Consider the following 22582-nt stretch of genomic DNA (forward strand, 5'->3'; position numbering starts at 1 on the left):
GAAAGCTTTTCAGGAATGCCAATGAACAGTCTTGAAATATATTCTTTTACTAAAAGAAGATCTTTCTTACTAAGCTACAGCCATAGTGTAATGAAATCATATTAGCAGAGGAAATAATGTTGTTTTAACACTGTTGGATGTTACTACAAATTACAACAGCCACTCCTTTTATGATGAAAGGCTGAAAAAAAATCTAACGTTAATTAAGATCGCACCTTTGAAGACTTCACTTTCTCAAAATCAAGAGTCAGTAAGCAGCTCAGCCCCAAAACTGTCCTTTTACCTACGTTAGAGTGAAGAACAGGAACTTTCCCATTAGATGAAAACTTGCAGTTCAGTGCCCATCAAGGTTTTGAGAGTTCTAATTAATGTTTTAACTATTTAGCTTTATAACAAGATTATCTGTTTCATTTGGGGAAAAAACTCCCTTTAACTGCCGACTTTGATTAAGCAGTGGTTTTAGCAAATGGACCTGTTATGCAAAGAAGCTGTTAGCAGCTGTAACATGAAAGATAAAAGTTACTGAAATAACATTTTATGGGAAAACAAGCCCAGTATAGGTAGCAGCAACTAAATAAAACACTAAGGTGATCAAGAAGTGTTTCACAGATTTTAAAAATGAAGTCAAAAACACAGAAGAAAACCAATCCTTCATCTCCTATCAGCTGTTCCTGTTGCCAGTGATTATGGCAATATTTCACAGAGAACATATGGCAGTGTTTATAGCCATCAGGCAGTATTTCACAGAAGCTGCGACACCATGTGTCCACCAACTAGCCTTTCTGATTGCAATTAATTAGAGAAGAAACAGGAGGCACTTTTTAAATAACATTACATCTCAGAGATTCCTGAAGTTTCATGGCCCATGTACAAGACTAAGTGACAGGAAAGTCTATTAAATTTGTAACAAGCCGAGTACAGTGAGTCTGTCCTTGTGGAACAAGACCTAATAAAAAAAAATACTCTCCTTAAGGAGCATAAAAAAAAAAAAAGAGTAGAAATATAATAAGCCGTTCAGGGTGGTACCTTGGAAGCCTGCAACAATAAGGAAATATTGAAGACCTTTAACAGGCCATTTTATGAAACAGATTCTGCAGAAAACCTGCCGTAGTGAAAGCTATAGAGCTGGTTTATAGTTGCCAGACCCAAGAGGATGTGTACCAAAATTACATCCCCAAATGGGGATCTATTAAGGAGCCAAGACTCACGAAATATACTGTGGCAGTCATTTCATGACTCCTATTTTAATAAAAGCAAGCAAGAGAGGAAAACTAAGGGTAATAGCTACCCAATAGGTTTTCATACAGAAGTGGAAGGCTGAACTTTCCCAGCCAGCCCCCAGTTGAATCCAGCATTTCCAGGTAGCCCTACTGAAGGATGAAGCAGGGGTTGGCCAGCACCACCCCACACAGCAGCAACTTCAGCAACACTGCAGACTGTACTGCAATTATTCGCATAGAAAAAGCTTTACATTACAGAGGTATTTCGCCAACCTAGTGCAATCTGACCCATTAGGAATGAACCAGGAGAATCACACAAGCTCAAAATTGCACCAAAACCAATCCAATAGGCAAGACATCAGTCAAAACTGATGCAGAGAAGTTTAGCATCATGTTCCTGCATTTGGGATTGGTTCACAGCATCCTCTCTCCTTACTGGACATCTTTGCCCCACACAGCCTGCTTCCCTGCTGCTCCTTGTCTTGAGTTGGGATATTTCCTGGAGACGTGGAACAACAGAGAAATTTTGGAGGAAACCTGTCCAGCATTAGCCTTATCAGAGCTCCTTTCTTCCAAATCTCTAAGCTGGGATCATATAACTGAGCTCATCCTGAAGCTCTCCCCATGGCTGTGGTACAAATGTATCTCTCTCTCTCTCTCTCTACTCTCCAGACTCTTATTCTCATAGAACTTCTAGAAACTCAACACCTTTGAGATCCTTCTGCATCCATTGAATTTTTCCAAGTTGGCCAGCAACCTAGAAGTTATTAAGACACATTACCAGTGCAGCCATCCAAGCCTCTTTTCCTTAAGAAAGCAGGCTTTTATATTCCTCTGCCATTATATTCTTGTTATAGTAGCATTTCCTTCATTTCCCCAAACCTCTAACCTCTAATTTTTATTACAGAATTCTCATCTTAGGACACAGGAAATGCAAATAGTGTTGGTAATAATAAACACATTTATTTTTATTATTCTTAAGAGCAAAATTCCACAATATACTCATGGTGGATCTTGAAAAGGTAAACTAATGACCACAATACACCTGCCTAATTGTAGTACAATAACCTAGGATCTGTTGTCACACATGTGAGATGACAGAAAATACAAGCCATGTTTAAAAGCATGTCAGGTTGCTGAGAATGGTAAAAATCTTCCCTCTGGCACTGGACATAATATTTAAAACCCAGGTGCAGCCCCAACACCAAGCAGCAGCTAAAAATGAGCCACCTTTCCACCCACCACTACACTTGCATGACGACAATAGGGTAACTCTATAAATAAATGAATACCAAAATAAAATGACAGCTGGCAACTTCACCATCCTTGTCTACACTTTCCTAGGAGCAGAGCTAATATTTTGAGCTGTGCATGCAGAATGCTTTCAAGGTTTGTACTCCATCAAAAAAGTTCCCAAACTGCGAGGCTGACAGCTGCCACCAACTTAACAGCTATACTAAAGTTCCTGGCACAACTTACAGTGCCTTCCCTAAAATTTAAGACTAGCTTCAATGCTGAAAGAAAATTGTAATGTATTCCTTAATAAAACATATTTAAATGAAAAGAAGAAAAAGAGAGCCCAGAGAGAAATTCCTCTGTAATATGCACCACCAGCTGTGGTGCCATTGCTACAGAACTTACTAATGTTGTTTTTAGGACAGTAACACAAATGCCACTGATAATCAACAGCTGTAGAAGGAATCACCCTCCTTTTGCCCCTTTCAAAAGGCTCCCATTGGTGCACTGCTTTCAATGTTGGCTGGGAGCTGGACAGGCACACAACCCATGCTCCCAGGATGGTCAGAGGCTGCAGGCTCTCCCTTCCTTGCTGAAATGCAAAGGCAGTGCAAAGAGTAGCTCACACCCTTGGACTGATCCACAACCCAGTGATCCAGGTCTAGCAGATGCAGCCTAAAGCTAGGGGAGGAGTTTGAAGGCAGCAGGATGGGGCCTGGGTGTGGGCAGCAGCACCACTCTACCTCAGCCTGAGCCTTTACTGACATTGGCAGAGCTTTGGATATGGCCCACTACATACAACTATGGTCTTTTAAGGGAAAAAAAAAAAAGCCTAAAAGCATTAAGGATTTCAGCAGGAAGGAGGTTTCACACACAGAGATACTCTACCTCTCACACTGGCTGGTCTGAAAAGATAAGCAGATGAAAAGTAGAAGAGTAATTTATACCCCCACCGGCTGAAGTAGGAAAACTATAATTTGTCCCCAAAACACCAGAATGTAACAGTACAGCTTTCTTCTGGACAAAAAAAAAAAATTCTGGACTCAACTATATGCATAGTTACCCTTGTAGCAGTCATGCCAGCAGAAGCAGTCATAGCAATAAAAACAAATATATACAGGATACCTGTGAAAAAGCCACAGTTTGAGCAGAGCTCATCTGAACCCCAGTTGGCACTCTGCACTAGCCAGCCTCCTAACACCAGAGGCCCAACCAACCCTAATGGCAGATTTGAAATGTTTTTTCTTTTTAAATCTGAGGTGTACAACTTGGCACGCCCCTGGTGAGGGATCTCTGATTCAAGCCCACTACCTGGTATTCTGTCAGGCCACTGAGTGATCAGATAACTAGATGAGAATGAAATGGAAAACCAAGATGGTTCTGGCAATCACTCCTCACACCTCTCTGTAACACTGACACTGCCCCCAGGAGTAACAGAGCAGCTGATGATCAGTGGCCCATCCGTGTTGTGTTGGAGAGACTGGGTTCTGCCACTAGTTCACATTGCATAAGTGAAAAACAATTAGGAAATATAAATGTTTATTTTAATGAATAATTGACTTCTACCACAATTATTAGAACTCTAATCACCTCCAGAATTTATTTTTAAAAGTACCTCAACACCAAGACTAATTTAATTTTCTCTTAGGCTAACAAAGGAATTAACTGAGTTGAAATAAGAAGCAAAGCCACAAGCAAAGCCACAAAAAGAAATCAAGCAAAGCCACAAAAACCTGAAATTCATATTTCCTTCCTGCACACACCTTGAAAGAGTCAAGTTGAAAATGAACAAATCTGAATTTCCATCTCTTGTTTAACAAAGCAAGTTATGCTTAAAAAGTTCATGTAATACTTTTAGAACTCTTCTACCAGTTGCAGCTCGAAGAACATATATTAGTCACTCTGAATGAACTGTATCTTCAATGCAGATTACTTAAAGATGTACCTACACATTACATGCTATTATCTAGATTACCTTTAACAAGAATAAATGGATAAGACAAAATATGCTCTTTTTATGCTTATGGAATTTGGCAATATTCTGATTTCCTTGCACAGGCTGTTTAGAAGGGAGTACTATTATCAGATGTCTGAGGCTGCTTGACGCCTTTGCACATATAACACAGAGGAATGACCAAGGGCATTAGAATTCTTAGCCTGAACTATCCTAAACATGACACGCTTCAGATTCTCTCTGCTTGGAATACTGATACTGCAAAACAAACAGACAAACAATTAAAAATCTAATCTAGATCAAAAGCAGGTTTTTTCCCTGCAAAAACAGCTATAGAAATCACACTGAACATACTGTTCTGGAAGAACTTTGAAATAATATTTCTTGATTCTTACTTCATTCTTCAGACACTTTTTAATGATGCATTAGTCCTTACAGCCATGTAGTATGCTATTTCTAAAGACAACAGTACCTTCTAGGTGAAACTGTCCTTTGGTCGATTTACACCAGGAGAGTTTACAGTTTATATTACATTGTCACACTAAATAAAAACTAGCAAAAAAAAAATCTAGGGAAGAAATATAAAGTACAATAGCTCTTAAGCATTTGAATGCAAGGAAAATGGTAGCAAAGACTATTGCTAGTGAAAGTTTCTAATTGAAAGACATGCAAACAAAAAGCAAAATAAGAATCAAAATGAAAGTTGCTTTTTTGCTAATAAAAAATTTTCATTTGGTTTTTTCTCTCAGAAAATGGTCATTTAGAAACAATTTTAAGAATTTTTTCTCCCTTTTAAATAGCTGCTTCAATTAAAATGATCTAAATGCATTTTTCTTGTTCTAACCCTTCTTCTGGTCAAGACTGACTCAGAATCAAGATCATTAATTACAGCAGAAATTCAGCATTAATAAAAAATGAAGGCAAACCCACCTTCCTATAGATAAAGAAACACTAAGGGGAAGAAATATGCATTCTCATTTGCTGGCTTTTACCAAAATTCAAAGCTGATCTAATAATATAAACAGTATTCTTCTATACCTTAACTTTTCATTCAGATCATCATTATCTATTTGAAAGTTTTCTTTTTCCTCAACCAACAATCACAAATTAGATTACAGCCCAGGACTTAAAAAAAAGAAAAGAAAAAAAACAGAACAAAAACCACCACAAGAATATTACGTTGAGTTCTCAACAGAAATGTCTCTTCTAAGAAAGATTTAAGACCATTACACACCTTTTACAAATAATGTACTTAAACTTTAAAAAGTGAAAAATTGAACCCTTAAAACCTTTGTTAAACTACCCTAAAAAGAATTTTTCGTCAAACATTTTGAGGGCAGATCTTTCTCCATTATATCCAGACTGTAATGGGCATACCAAAATGTTGAGGCTTCTGATTTTTCTGTTTGCAGGGTCATGTTTGTACCATACCCAAGCAAAGGTTACAAATAACTCTTTGGGCACGTCTGAAAGAACAGCAGGATTGTGCCTACTCCTGAACTATAAAACAAACCTGAGGGGCTTGGAAGACAACGGGGAGGGCTGGTTTGGGGTTTTACATTACTTGGGGGGGGACGGGGGGGAAGAAAGTACCTTTATTTGTCTGCATACTGTGTAGCATGGGCCTTCTATGTGCTTCAACCCTGAAATCCCACAACCTCAGAGCTACCCACCACAGACCAAAAGCTGCATCCTTGATAGTAGGTGCTCATCCACTTTGAGAGGGGTTAAACAAGTGCAACTCATTGGATGAAATCTGTGACTCCCTTTCAGAAAGAAAGGGAAGAGTTGAGCATCTTCAAAAGAAACATTAGAAGCAACCAACATTGGGCAATGCCTTCTTGTTTGACACTGGTGTTCAGATCATACCCTCTTTTTTTGCTACCATAACATAAAACACAAGCTTGTATCAGAGCCATGAAAATGACAGAAAAGAGAACTAAGTTGGAATGTTTCAGCTCTACCAAAGGGCACACTGCATGGCAAATAAGCCTAAACTAATCTACTGTTAGAACAGAACAGAGTAACTCTCACATGCCTGTACTTCTTGTGTTGTGTCTTTTTTTCCCCATCTATTTCCCATAAGATCAGAACTCACAAGGCATCATTTGTGTTAGGAAGAACACTAACAATTAGGTTATTTATACTTTGTTCGCATTTTCTTCAACTGAAAATTACTGATATTAGAATATTTGCAAACTAATTTGTATTCATATTTTACTCTTTGGAGGCAATGATAATTCTCCAGGAACACAGAATTCTCCCTATCATTTTGTTCTGAGTAAATGCAACAACAGACTAGTAACTCTCAGCTTTTGATTACTCTCCAAAATAGTTGTAAGTCTCAAAAAGGGGCCGAGGGGAACCAACCACGTACCCACAAAGGATCCACGCTTCTAGTCTACAGCAGTGTGAAAATTGAACCACTAAATCTTTAGGGCAGTAAATGACCGTGAAAACTCACCCAGATTACATTTCTTCATTACCATAGGATCTATCTGTTTTGGACATCAGACTTGCTTCATCACCACGGACTCGCCTGGCAACTACTGCTGTGTGTCTGACCCCAGTCACTGTCCTGGGCCAGCCCCAGTCACTGCCTGAGGGCATTGCAGGATGGGTATCATTCCAAGGGTCCCCTGCCGTACTTGACCTCAAGTCCCAGTTTGCCAGCCCTCATGGATCGGCCAAGCTCATGTTGCCTTCAGCATGCCTTTTCCAGCTTTTTGGCTTCTAGCACAACCATGCATTAGATTCTCAAGGATCAGAGATTTAGTGTTCAAACCATGCTTACTGTCAATGCCCAGTCCTGATACAATTTTTTGGGTACTGAAAGAGTTTTACAGCAATCCCAAATGACCACTGCATACAGTCTGCTGAAGTTCACCCCTATTTGTTTTAATCTTGAGACAGTCCTCAGTCCACAGCCAACATCCCAGGCCCATACAGTATTACATGGATGAATGGAGGTACCACAGTTCTGTCCCTCAACTCTAAAGACACAGCCAGCCACCCAATCCACCTTGATGTGGCCAAGCAGTTGCTGACATGGGCAGCGTGCAGGTATGCTGCAGCATGGATGACACACATCATTCTGAAAATGGTCCCTGCTGAAGAGTTCAGCAGCAATAAAAAACAAAAATAGAGCAGCTTCTGTGTGACTTGGCAAAGCACAGTCTCTGGACAAATGCAGAGCATAAGCTCCCATGCAGCAAACAGCACCAAAATCTCATTAGGTCTGCTCAAGTCATGAGCTTTTTTTTTTTTTTTTTTTTAAGTTATTGCCACAGTACTCAAATTGAAAGTTAGAGATTATAAACTGTTATCTCAATTATTTCTTGAAAACCTAGACCACTTTAGATCACCAAGGGCATATGAAGCAGACATCTTCCTTGAAGCTGCAAAAATGACAAAGTGAGAGCAGCACAGCACACTGATGCAAAGGCAGCAAGGCACGTTTTCCCCTTTCTACTGCATTGTAGATGCTGTGTCCATATTCTCTCCAAAGATTACAATAGTATTACTGCTACTCCTTCAGCACAATATATGTTTTCAAACTCCACTGATCTGAGCACACTCTGACTTCCAGAGTATTCTTTGAGATCATCTTTCCTACATTCTCATCCCACTAGCTGGCCTCAAGAAAAGGCATCTCCTCCAACAATATCCAAGAATTTCTCCATTTTCAGTGCTCCATCCAAGACCAAATGGATTCCATTGGGTTATGGATCAGAGCCTCAAAAAAGTCACAGACCACAATGTCATGTGGAGTGACCAGGTTAGATAGGATAGGAAAGTTAGATAGGAACAGTACAGAAATCCCTAAACACCAGCCAGCAGGAGCTCTTCTCTGGCCAGACCCTAATTTGAACCTCCTCTGACCTCTCCAAACACTTTTTGCCTTGGCAGTTAGCCGGTTTTCTCAATGCTGCTCTTCTGAAAGTAAACCCAACAGGTCCTCAAAACACATAAATAGACGTAAATTTTGAAAGGTAAGCCACCTCTGCTGGGGCTAATGAATATAATGGTGATGGAGCAAGTCAGCCTAAACAGAGAACACACTGTGAACATATATATCCTAACAGCTGTTTATTTCTTGGTCCCCTAGTTAAAAATCAAGCTCTTCTCGTTAATGGCCTCACAATGTCATGTCAGATGGTCCTTCCTTTTCAATCGTTTTTCTTTTTGCATGTATTTGATAGGATTTTTTTAATAAAAGTGGAGGTGTTCTTGGCATTTCTGCCACAACAGCAGGGCTTGAACTTAAGGTCAAATTAAAGGAACAGTGTGTTCTGTTACCGTGACAACCATTCCAGGCCAATATCAGGTACTAAGATACCAAGAATGAAGTGATAAAAATCACTACGTTAGTTTAATAAACAAGTTCCATTGTCATCATTTTACTATATATATATATATATGGTTCTTTGAAAAAATATCAAATTTCAGAGTTTATTCTGCTTGGCCTGTCATTCATTATCTAACAAAAATGAAAAATTATTACCTTTCTCAAGAGCTTCAGAGTTACAGGTATATTGAGAACTCATTATGGCTACTACAGATTTTAAAGCCATATTCTAGGAACACCAGATTTTGCAGACCCTAAAGCAAACCCTAATATGACATTTAATTTCAATTCTCACTTTACATATTCATACTCTGCCTCAACCTTTTAATAAATGCATAATTGAATTTTAAATATAAATCTTAATGTGTCAAACTATAAAGTTAAGGGCACACCTTAGAAATTCTTTATACCAAGAGGACAAACGTGAATGAAAGCCCTTCTCAGCACACATCCAAAAGCTGGTGCAATGAGCTACGACTCGGGCATGTCTCCCACATCCTCTACCTAACATCCTGGTCCAAAGCCAGTTCCTGAGCCAGCAATACTAAATACCCACAGAGCTTGTTGGAGATAGTTCCAGCTACCCTTGCAGCTAGTGAAGGAGGCAGAATTGGCCAGGCCTGAATGCAAAGTAATTAACACCATATGCTTTGAGGCAAGCACCTTGAGAAGCTCCTGGAAACCCAGGCAAATGCCAGACAGTGAGAAGATGTTGCTGCATTTAACACTGGAGTGAGAATATCCCACCCAGTTCTGCTTCCCAGTGACCTCCTGGGCAGCCTGGAGTTAGATGGCCAGTGAAGGTGCCAGAGACATAGACCACCGTGCTGAACAAGTGCCTCTATATCAGAATTGCTAATAAGACAAAGATTTAAAATTCCACTTTTGGCTAGTGCTGACAATAGTGGCTAGAGAAATAATTAACACTGATTTCCATATTACTGATAATTCTGCAAATGAAAATGAATGGGGCCAAATGGTTCTGAGAATTTAAGATAACTCCAGAAAGTCAGGAAATCCAACAGAGTCTGAGCAATTTATTTGCAAAATAATTTGAAATTACTTTGCATAGTAATAGGATTCTGGAGATATGTTGTTAACCATGCAGAACAGCCATATTGATTGAGCACTGCAGCAGAGAAAAATAAAAGTTTTTTCCACAACAGAGGATTGCAAGACATTTTTGTGACCTTTTCAACCAGATTAAAAACAAAAGTCATCCCAATTCACCCACCACAAATCACCAGCACAAGATCATTCGAAAGACAGAGATAGGTCACCAGGCCCCACCAGAAGAGACATGGCCTGTTTTCATTAGCCAAACCAAAGCAACAAAGCCAGTCAAAATTTCTGTAGCATGTGCTTGACTTCTTTGCATGCCCCTCAGACATGCTTATATCAAAGCCACGTCATCACTGCAAAAAGATTACTGTTTTCAGTATATGAGAAAAGATTTAGAAAAACTGCTAATAAATTGGTCTTATTTACCTTTTAATAAACGTATACACCTAATATTTACCTTCCAAATACGGTCAAACCAAAAATGAATTGCTGAGTAACAGAAACATGCTCATAAGCTGCTATCAGGGTGCTGCTGATACCCTTCCCTCTCATGCATTCATCTGCTTCTCGGAACATGCTGTTTGGCTTTGATTTTATGCAATTGTGGTGTCAGCCTGACATCAGTAAAGCAAGCATTACACAGGAGTTACCTATGGTCTTCCAGCCACATATCTGTACACAGGCTCAAGAACTGTAAGCTGTAGCTGCCAGTTTCTCCTAAGAAGTCTCAGGGCAGAAGGACAAGCTGACCTAACCAGTGGGTTGTTTGAATAGGTTTTGCAGTGGGGACACAGCTAATCCTTGGCTGGCAAGTCAGCCAGGAGAATTTTATTTTTTTATCTGTGATTAATGGACTTGACATCCATGTTCCCACAGCTTCTGGTAAGCATGCAGTTCAGACCTTATTGTTAAATACCACCAAGATCACAGAAAACTAAACTCTTATGACAGCAGAATGACTATGCCAGAGGGCAGACTTTTCTGAGACAAGTATTGGATTACACCAGAAATGTAACACAGAATAATAGGGCACTACAGAAAGGTTCACGATCTTAGGCCCCTGAATACCTTGCACCCTTAAAACCAGACTAACCTTTTTGAATAGAAAATAGATTGTGAGAGCTGAGAGATCTAACAAGATAGCATGTTATTCAATATTATACTGGGAGATCATACATACAGCATGTTTATCCTAATTAAGTCAGGTGCATATGCAATCAACTTGACCTTTCATTTTGTATTTAGTCACTACTCAAAGCAATATGACTAAAGCATTGATGGAGGTCTCCCTCTTCTAGAATTGGTTGGGATGTGAGAAAAAATGAAAGATTTGGAAATCCTAATTTCTGTTTTTTCTGTACATTTTGCACAGATGCCAATAACAAAAAAAAAATTAGAACATGCCAGTCTGAAATAGAAAAGCAATGTCAGTTCATAAGGGATGCTGTTTAAACAGTTAGCTCTGTCTGAACTATTTTTGTTTTAGACTAGGAAGTATTTTAAACCTTAATTGCTACAGTCTGCAAGACTGTGACAGATCTATCTTTTCCTTATGGGCATCTTGCCAGGATGAAGCATGAATTCTTTCAAGATGACCATACTTAATTAGTGCTTCAGCTAACTTTATGATGCTTACATGATTCAATAGACTACTTCTGGCTTTCGCAAGTATATCTGTCTGTTGCATTTTGGGAGCTTCTAAGGTCAAAGCCATTTTTCATGCATTTTCACAATTTGTCATTATATCTCGTTTGCCTATGGATTTTGATTTCTACATGTCAAGTACAGACTAGGAAACTGAAATTTCCTGGACCAAAAAAAGCTTACTCTGAATATTCCTTACTGTATCAATAGTCACTGCTTGATTGTTGTTTCAAAATGTTGTATAGAACTCGGATACGTATTTACAACAATTTACAACAATACAGCTCTGTATGGGAATAGAGATAATAGAGACGGAAGAGATGACTAATTGTCCAGGAGACTATTCCAGATTCTGAAAAGCACAGTTGGGACACAAGAATGATGTTGTATTAAAAACACAAGAGAAGGCACAGATCACCAAAAAGCAATCTTCGTTTAACACTACCTATCACCCCATGGACTGCATCTGGGCTGCAAAACACCCCCAGCACCATGACATGACATCGCCTCTGCCCAGCAGAGTCCTGAGGGCAGCAGGGAGGCCACTCTGCACTGGCCCAGCCACCACCCAGCGCCATCCCTCAGCTGCACCTCCTGCACTGCTCCAGCCCCTCCGCTGGCTGTGCCTGACAGGGGAGATGACTGATTAAAGTGACAGACAGGGTTTCAGTCGAGAGAGGAGCTTGTTTTAGCACAGGCCTGTCTACTTCACTAAGTCTCTGGCTTTATCAGCTCTGTGCAACTGACTCATTTAGACCTGATCAGTGGCAGTCCATCTCTGGCAGCCCCTTGTCAGTGACAGCCCTCAGGTGCCTACACATGGCAGGCTTGATACAAGTCAGACCCTGCTGCAAACAGAGATTAACCTGCAAAATCATGCAGGGCTCTTTTTAAGTGTATTCTAGCCAGGCACAGCAAAACTGCAGACTCCATCAGACTTGGTAAACTTTCTTTAGCTTCTCCATTTCCTGCACTTCATTTACATTCACTCTAGAGGGTGAATAAAAATAACCAACGACCCAGGCAGCCTGACTACTGTGCAGAAACCACATGAGCCAAAAAAATTTCTAAGTAGTCTTTGCATAACCAAGTAGTTTGTCAGACAACACTGGAGTGGCTTTTGAAAATCTGCATAGCCATAGAGAAGATGAAATATTAATAAATTTAATATTGAAATATTTGATTAAATTAATATTAATTGACCATTAAATTTTTAAGAGTTTCATATTTCATAAGAAAATCACAGCGAAACTACCAATAGGGACTTTACATGTGAAACCAATTATACAAGATCATTAAGCAATGCCTCAAAAAGCAATCCAAACAGTTCTCAGTGATAAAGAGGAATTAAGTGAATTTTGTTTACAAACAGCGCTGTTTGTGCAAATTCTCACTGGAAAGGAGATTTTTTTTCTCACTCACAAATGTATCATGTATGCTACTATGAACATATTCTTCTTCAGTTCTGTAATATACACACGTGGTCCCATCTTTTTTTCTTTTTAATACAGCAATAAAGGAGAGTAAACCCTCTGAATTCTTTCTATGGTTATTGGAGAAAGTTCTTGAAGAAGCTGACTTACTGATAGGTGAAAACAAAAGCTTTGATTGCAATCAATTACCTTCTGACAAAGCAATGGGGAGAATAGTGCAGGTCTTTGTCAAGTGGGTCTATTCAATTTTTGCTAGTAGTTCCAAGCCTCACCGTTAACTTCTTGAGGATACAATTTTCCTTTCCACAAGTACACCTGTATTTCTTCTATCAATGTTATTCTTTAAAAAATTGTCTTGATAACATCAGATTCATTTAAAGCATAAGCAATAGATTTTGTTCAGTTATTCCATTACCTTTATATATCCTTCTAAGACAGTTCATTTTTGTCCTCTCAGGTATTCATAGTGTCCAACAAACTGCAGTCAGAACATCTCAGCCAGTTCACTTCAGATGTGAGCTACCAGCTTATAAAATCACAATGCAGAATATCTTTCCCTGTAGCATAGCATACCCAGACTTAAATTAATTTTTCAATAACATTAAAATCTTGTTTGTGTAACGAACACCACTGGACTGAAATGGTGCATGGAGTTTTGTAACTAGATAAAGCCATTGTTTAGAGTCAGACAGTGCCCATTTACAGTTCAATAAACCACTTGTCACGGTTGCTTGGTCAGAGCAGACCCGGGTGTCAATGGAAACAGTTAGCACCGAGGTAGCGAAATAAATTGGTCTCCTGGGTAAATAAATTGAACATCAATAGGAATATGCCTCATCACTAACGACTAATTTATAAAGGCTTTCTAAATACTGTTTTATATACACTGACATTTGAGGAAATGCCTTGATGTCTTTTCAGCTTAATTTAAAAAAAAAAAAAAAAAAAAAAAAAAGGCTTAACAATGGCCTTTGGTCCATGAGTTTCATACATATTAGTGCAAAAATACAAAATAATGCCAATACTTACAGCAGAACAGTACTTCGAATATTTTTTAAAATAAATAATTACAAATAATTATACCAGACTAGGTGTGTTTACATTTCTCATACTGGTTTTGCCGTTTGGAAGTACCCAAGAGAATCAGACAGAAGCACACTGAATTCCACCCTGGTTCTAGCCAAGATGAAGTGTAATTTCTTGGCTCTGCCAGCACCATCAGTGTGTCCATCAGTGAAATCTAGCACACAATGCTATGGAGCTAGAATACAAATAACTTTCCAGTGTGATACTTCTTTATCCCTAACTCTTCAAATGGGTTAGATTCATTTAGACTTTTGCTTGTGAATAATCTCAAGAAAGCCATTAGTCCCATACAAGATCGTATACACGCAGATAGTCAGTGCTGCTTAGTTCTTACTGGAGCAGAACTAGATAAATGGCTAAGAATACAAATGATGCTGAACAGTCTGCAGGCTACAAGATGTTCAAAGAAAATTTCATGGACATCTACTGTCTTTTAAGACAACTGATATGGCAAAAAAAAAATCTGAACACAAAGAAATTTTCTCTGCGTGTGCATATATAGATATATGCACACACCCCCCATAAACTGCAGCTGTTCAAAATGATGAAAATACAAATACAAAGGTTCCTATTAATACTGCATTCATTTGCAAAAGTGATCATTATTTCTGGCCTGTGTCTAGACTGAAGAAAAACTGATGGATTGTATTTTCTGGAATGCTTCCCAAACCAAAGGACATCAACAACGTTATTATTTCTATGGTAAGAGTTTGCTTAGACCTAAATTAAATTTCCATTTTAACACATTAATCCATGTACATCTATAAAAAGAGGGGGCGGGAGGGCGGAGAACAATAACATTAGTAAAATTATACATGATTTTGGAAAGAATTAGAGAAACACTGTCTTGCTGTTTCCTTTACTGTTCATTATATATCTCCCTTTGACACTACTAAAAAGGAAGGCAAAAATATCTATTAGCAATTTATCATGTGAAAACTATTGAACTATTTTAAAAGTTACCTCTTCAAAATGCGTAACATGTTTGTTCTTAAAAGATCATTATTTTATTTCAATGCTATTTAGAAATGACTTATCGAACCAAAATGCCTCTTACTTTCAACTCTTAGCATATATTCCAATGCTTCTGAACTCCCTCTGCATTGCTCACCCAACAGTATGTTTTTCTGTTCTTTCCAAGAGAAACGTAAAGGATACTCTTTTGTACAAACCGCAATACTTTTATTTACCAGCCCAAAGAAACAACAAATTAATTTGCTCCTCTTTTATCAGAGGCAATTCTAAGATTCATTATTTTTTCTCCAAACATCAAATTATTGAGCTTTTTATTCTAACTCAGCCCATTCTGTGATCAAATATGAAGTTCTTTTCACTTGAGAATAGCTACTTCCATTTTTCTTTCTAAAGTGAATCTCAGAAACCAACTCAGGTCCAACTAATTACAAGCAGATTTATTAGAACAATATAGATATGGGTAATTTCAATAGAAATCTCTGCAGGAAGGAAAGAATGCACATTCCTGTGGAATACAAGCGACAAGCTTATTACAAGCCCCCAGTGCCTCCCTTAGCATCTCAGGTCCGTTCTCCTTCAATTTGTGTCCTTTTTATATTTGAACACAGACGTCAGTTTCAGTTCCTCTCTCACTTTCTACTATGTTGGAAAACTAATTTTTCACTGTATTTGAAGGTTGGCTTTAATGACCCTGATACATACTGTCCAAAAACTTTGAACAACTCATCTGTATTTCTTTAGAGCCTTGATCTGACAGGATCCTTTCAGGACAACATGACTTTACCTGCTCAGAAGTATATTTCTATTAAATACTTGCACTTTTTTTACATGTAAATGCCTAAAATATTATTTTTATAAAAATGTCTTCTATTGTTTCTCTAGCTGTCATCCCACTTTGTTACATTGAAACACAAAAGTAGAAATTCCCTGCATAGAATTTATATAAAGTTTGAAAATTCAGGGCAAAATTACAGATTATTTTTTCCACACACAGAATTTCTCTCTCTTCATATTTTTCTTTTCTTAAATACACACAACTCACCAGCATCATGCTGGTCTGTACCCACTACAAAGGAAACTCCCTCCAGAAGGGAGCCAAGCTGCAGTTCAGGTAACTAAGGAAGGGAAACCAGCACAAAGTCAATAGTTGGGAATCTGTGGGCAAGCAGCCTCTTCTAAAAACACAGCCTTCTAGTTAAGTGCATCATGAAGACTTTGACATTCAATCACACACATAGGTTTAGTAAGATTATTTCAGTGAGTTAATATAAAAGGCATTGCCACAAGAGTAAAATCACAATTCAATGCTATAAAATTCCAGAGACATCCCTAAAATTATTAAATACCATAGATAAATATAGAAACAACAATTGAAACTGAAGAGGTCTAGTCAAAGGTCAAACACTTGTTCTTTTTCCAAGCTGGAGAATATTCCATGCAGCTGTTCAATTTATTTTTTAATTTTTAACTGATTTACAGTGGAGGATCTGTCATGAATTAATCTCATTTCCAGTTTTAAGTTTTTACCTCTAGGAGGTAAGTAACATCCCACTACCAACCCCCCCCTCCCCTACCACCTTTTTCCAAATGAATATCACTCTGTCTTCCTTCAATCTTTCCACCATCTCTGGCTTAGAAATTACAAAAATCAAACTTCTGTCTTTAGTATTCCCCAAAAGACCAACTGTTCTCATAATTGAAAACCATTTTAAACTGAAATGGCATTACTGTACAACTCAAATAGTATGCAAATTCTAACAAAAGGCAGTATCATAATGCATGAGTATGAAAGTCCTAAAACGTGACACTGACTGTATTAATCCTGGAATCTCCTCCCCCTACTGAAAGCTTGCCTTTGCAGCCTTCATGTTCCCTTAGCACAGCTTTATTTTAACACAGCAAATAAAGGGAAACTCTTTCTTCTTGATTCGGGCTGGTTTTCCTTCAGGTAGATGAACACTTGAAGTAGAAAGAAATTGTCAATGTCATACACTGCTTGAATGAAATCACTATGCCTCTTATCACAGAGCAGAACCAAGAAATACATCAATAAATAAAGATGTATTATTCTAGACTGTCATTTTGGTTATTAGGGTAATGTATTCCAGAAGGAAGGGAGGAAGAATAGAGTGCTCTTCCAGTAAATATGTGGCTCTGCAGGTATTAACTGAACAGAAATACTGTAGCAGAGTTCCAATTTGCAGGAGCCTGCAGCAAGGTTGCATTCACAATAAGGTCAGTAAAAAACAGCAAGCACATTAGCAAGTAAGCTACTCCCATAAGTGTATGATGCTTTTTCCATCAATATCTTGTGGGAATTTAAACCACAATGATTTTATTATTTTATAAATCTAGTTTAGCGCGTGTATAATGATATGTCAGTTCATGCGCAATGTCAATATTAAATGCCAGTTTTGAATTCAACCAGCCACGTTATTAAAATGAAAACTTTTGATTGACATTTCCAAGGAACATTAGTTCTTCCATAAGTAATTCAGACCAACCCCTTAACAGAGCAAATTAGGTCCACTTCAGTGTCCAGCAGTCCTCCTACACGGGGTATGAGCAACAAATCGTTTCCATATACACCATGACTAGATTTAGTCCAATATAATTCTGTTTTTTTTTAAATAGGGGTGCACACTACTACAGAGGTATTGGCCACCACCAGTGTTAAGGTCCAGAAATACCTCTGGTTGTGAAGAACATAGCACACAGTCACAATTGTAGAGAAAAGGATTTACCAAGCTGACTTAAGTAGCATATAAAGCTTTGGCAACCTGAGGAAGAGTAAGAGTAACCTGTAAGTAATCTGATCACTTTACTGCTATTTTTCATCTGATTTGTCAGCTAGCAGTTTAATGTTGGTGTCACTGACTTCAGCAGACTATCTCCCACTGCAGAGACTTTTACTGAAACTGTAGTCAATAGAAATGTTATTAATTGTAGAAAAGATACATTATTACATCCACTAGTCAGTAAATAATATGACAAATCATGCTTCATTCAATATCCTGTAATTAAAAATACTTCTTTCAACAGCTGGATCATTTAATGCAGTGAGGCAGCATTCCCTTTCACACTGCGCAATCATTTCCGGGCTAAAGGCACTGGAAACAGACCATACCTGAGCCAACGATAACAACTGCAAAGCTGAGAATGAGAGGTCGGACCAAAAGGAAGTGGATAAAGGGCCACTGAGGCGTGGCTGCGCTCCACCAGCTCAAGGCATTTCAGCAGGGAAGGGAAAACCTGGTTTTGCTGGGGCTGCAGAATAGGTTGTGAGTGACAGGATGGGTTACAAGGGTCAGTGAGCAGTCATGTGTGAGTGCAGATGAAAGGAGTTCAGGAAACTATTAGTGGGGAAGGGATGACAAGTAATAGGTTTTCAGGGGGTAGGGGTGGATAAGAGCTAAAAGAGACCAGTGTGGTTCCAAGGACCAGGACCAAGGCTCTTGTTCCAGGTCTTCTCTTCAGCAGTAAACAAAACTCTAAAAGATTTCTTAAATTTATTTTTATTAATATTTTTCCCTAGCTCTGTCTAAAGCTCTCAGAAGATGTCTCTGATTATGTCTCTGGGCATTTATAAATATATGAAGGCAAGATCTTCTTGCATGCTCACAGATATTTGTCTTCCATACACATACCTTTCCCAAGTGTAAGCAGCCTAGAAATTCAGCCATTGGCTGCCTGCTTCTCGCAGAGCTAAAAAGACATAGCAAGGTATTGACACAAGTCCTTGAACCAATCCATCAAAAACTGTCAAAAGAAGGCAGTGGTTACTAAAGCTACCATATACTTTACACAACTAATATTATGAAGAGCAGAGTGTTCCACCAATTTCAACTGGAGTTTAGAGCAAAATTAAGTAGAAGAAGGTGCAAAGTAGGTGTCTGAAGTTTACAGGAAACATGACTGTTTATTAGTAGCCATGACAAGGAAAAAAAACTGAATACCATCACTTAACAGTCAGAGCTGAAAAGCAGTATTTTTGGTGGTACAGCACTGGGTCTGTACCCAGAACAACTGGAAAGAGAACTGGGCAGTGAAGACGGTGTGCACCAAAGCCCAGATGTTCATAATCAAAGGGGAAGGTAACCAGCTGCCCCCCTCAAAGTGCATTCTACCACTGACCAACAGTACCTCTGTTTTTTTACAGAGTAAGATGGGTATTTTTAGCCAGCTCTCTTCTCATGCAATCTCATCAGTCATGTCTGCATTTATTAAACCTATTCCACCAAGAGCACAGCTGCTCATTTCAGGATACAGGGCTTTTCTTCCCCCTAACTGTACTACTGCTACTACCACTATGCATATGACCTTAGAAATGAGATATCTATTTAGAAGTTCCTACAGTGGGCTGCCTTCCCACCTCACCTTCAGTTTATCCTGCCCACAGACCTGCATCCTGCCTCTCATCTGTGCTGTGGTGCACATGCTTATCCAGGTCTGCAGCAGCAAGGATGGGGCTTCCCTGGAGCTACACTGTGGATCACCTGTAACAATGACTGTCTAGTCACAAAAAAGTAACAGCACTATAAGAGTTCTGGCTTACATTACAAGCCTATTTTCCAATGGTTGTCACACCCACGTTTTAGGTTTCACTGTTTGAACTTATCTCTATTCATTGCTCTTCTAGGAATTTCTAAAGCTTGATGTGAAGCATGGCTCTGTCTCACCACAGAACAGAGCAGCACAAACCCCTTTAGCTCCTTTACAGTCCAACTGGAGATACTGCAAGGGTAGGGGCATTTTTACAAGCTTATTATTAGATATTGAAAACAAATTTGCTAATAAGTGATTAAACAGATGTGCTGTTCTAGAGTGTGTAGATATTTTGGGTTTGTTTTTGATGAAGAGGACTATCTTCACCAGCAAACAAATAATTATCCATTTAAAATATAAGATGTAGATGGAAAAACTTTGAGTCACTTACTGCAGTTGGAAATTACTGATGAGTACTGTTGATTACCACTGCAGTTTTTCAAAAAGCTTTAAGATTAAGAGACATTCATTGCTCTTCTTCTGTCAGGTGCCTCAAAAAGAAACCATGAGAAGAGACACACAATGAAAAACAGCAGGTTATAGCACATGAGACTCCTTATTAAAAACATAAAACGCCTTTCACTCTTGCTTTTATTAAGTCTACTTTTCAAGCCAAATGAAAGTTAGGTGAGCCGATTATAATACAAGTCACGTCTAACTAATTCATTATCCACGTCCTGCAGCACGATAGCCCACAGAATACCTTTTGAAAGCTCTGGAGTGACGGCAGCAGGTTGAATATAATGAACAGTGTTACAAATGGGGACATGAGACGACAGGTCTGGTGAAGAAGGACTCTCCTGGAAACTGCATGGCTGTAATTACTGAGTGCTGGTGCTGTCTCAGTTGGCTTTGAACAAAGGTAACCGCCTTCAGCAAGTTATATTTCCTCAGCTAGCTAAAATGAAACCAGTCAGAGACGCAAATATTTATGATACGCAATACATAAACATAGTCATTGTCTGCTTTTATTACCTTATTTTTGTTGTCACTCTGAAGTCTCCCACATCAACAGCACAAGAGAATTAAACAGTGAAGCACTGAATTATTTTTAAATTAGACTTCCAAAACTAGAAATGTTGAAGTCATACTTACAGGAAGATAAAATGCTCTTATTCTGGGCATTTTGCTTGCATGTCACCTTTGTTTCTCAATAACTCATTCAGTTTGTTGTGCAAGAATCTGTCAAGCAGAAGCCAGTGAGAGCTGAGACTCCTGCTTCCTTGCATGTGAACACCCCTCAAGAAACATCCAGCAAGAATAGTTTGGTGACAAAGGGAGCATCTGGCTCAGACAACATCAGAGACAGCAAGGCTGAGAAGAAAGCTCAGGCTAATCTATGTTTTCCCATCTGTGATCTGTTAAATCTCTGAAATGAGCTCACTTGCCCATACAGTAAAATATCAGAGAACGGCAGACAATCATGTCATAATTAGATAAGAAGACACAAGGTGAGAAAGAATACCTCTGTTGAAGTTATTTCTCTATTATTATCTGCATGCCCCAACTCCTGTTTCCCTCTTACCTCTTTTCCTGGAGAATCAAATTCTGAAAATTCATTTCCCAACACTAGCAGTAATCATTAGGTTGTATAGGAGAGAAGACAACTGGAGCTATTATATCATTATTCTTCATCTTTATACCAGTTATGGTTTAATGCCTGCTGGCAACTAAGTACCACACAGCCACTCGCTCACTCCCCCAGGCAGAATGGCAGAGAGAATCAGAGAAGTAAAAGTGAGAAAACTTGTAGGTTGAGATAAAAATGGTTTAATAGGGAAAGTAAAAGCCATACACACAAGCAAAGCAAGGAATTCATTCAGCATTTTCCATGGGCAGGCAGGTGCTCAGCCATTTCCAGAAAAGCCAGGCTCCATCACACATAATGGTGCCTTGGGAAGATAAACACCACCATCGAATCATTGAGGTTGGAAAAGATCTCCAGTATTACCAAGTGCAACCTTAGACCAAATACCACCATGCCCATGAAACCACATAGCAGAGTGTAATCACATCAAACACCCCTCCTTCTTTTTCCCCCAGCTTTATGTGCTGAGCATGACTCCATATGGTCTGGGATATCCCTTGGGTCAGTTGGGGTCAGCTGTCCTGGCTGTGTCCCCTCCCAGCTCCTTGTGCACCACCTTCAGTCTCCTCACTGGAGTAAGGTGAGGAACAGAAAGGGCCTTGATGCTGTGTAAGTGCTGTCCAGCAACAGCTAAAACATCCCTGTGTCATCAACACTGTTTTCAGCACAAATCCAAAACACAGCCCCAGAGCAGCTAGTGTGAAGAAAATTAACTATACCCCACCCAAAACCAGCACAATACCATATTTTTTCATGGTCAATTATTTAAAGAAGAAAAAAACACAAACCAAAAGAGGTTCACAAAGGTAAAATGAAAAGCACTACAAGTTCGGAAAAAAATCTTTATATTGAGCAATTAAAAAGAAGGGAAAGTTAACTAGTGAAGAGATTAATAAAAGATGATACAATATGACATAAAATATAATGAATGGAATGAGAGAGGTCAGCAAAGGTGCACCTGTACAACTTTTCTCTTCAATGTTTTCAAAGATTTTGTACCACACAATGCTCTCAGTGATCCAATAAAGCACCATATTTTAAAGTGAACAAAGAGCCTGCAGAAATTACTGCAATAGTATTTGAGTTATATCCAGAAAATCCTGAATTTCATTTTATTTGTGGATGACCAGTAGTGGTTTACCTTTCACTGTGGAGGAGCAGAGTCATCCACAGCACAGATCTCAATTACCCATCAGCCAGTTACAGCTCTGTTATTGTCACAATACAAACACATTGGGAGCAGACATGAAAACTGTTCTGCAGAAGTAAACTAGCAAAAAACAAAACATCAATTTTTTTACATATAGATACCATGAATGAAAAGTTATTTTACCACTATTATCACAACAGGAAAGCAAAGAAGAAATGCAGCACAGATTCACAAAATCAGAGCAGGGCCCACACTCTCCATCCCATTTTCACTATCTTGCAAGTCCCCCATTCTCATTAAAGCTTTCTAAATGAGAAATTCATTTGAAAAGAGGTTTTATA

The 22582-nt window shown here is 38.8% G+C and overlaps 1 long non-coding RNA gene across 2 annotated transcripts in view; it reads right to left on the minus strand.

Moving 5' to 3' along the window:
• Positions 1–21194, minus strand: part of LOC125330387 — a 169234-nt gene extending 148040 nt beyond the window's left edge. For both annotated transcript variants that reach the window (XR_007205485.1, XR_007205486.1), the window contains exon 1: positions 21029–21194. This is a non-coding gene — a long non-coding RNA (uncharacterized LOC125330387). The remainder of the gene's footprint in view (positions 1–21028) is intronic.
• Between the last annotated feature and the right edge of the window lie 1388 nt (positions 21195–22582).

The sequence above is a fragment of the Corvus hawaiiensis genome, chromosome 9, assembly GCF_020740725.1.
Source record: "Corvus hawaiiensis isolate bCorHaw1 chromosome 9, bCorHaw1.pri.cur, whole genome shotgun sequence".
Classification (NCBI taxonomy): Eukaryota; Metazoa; Chordata; class Aves; order Passeriformes; family Corvidae; genus Corvus; species Corvus hawaiiensis.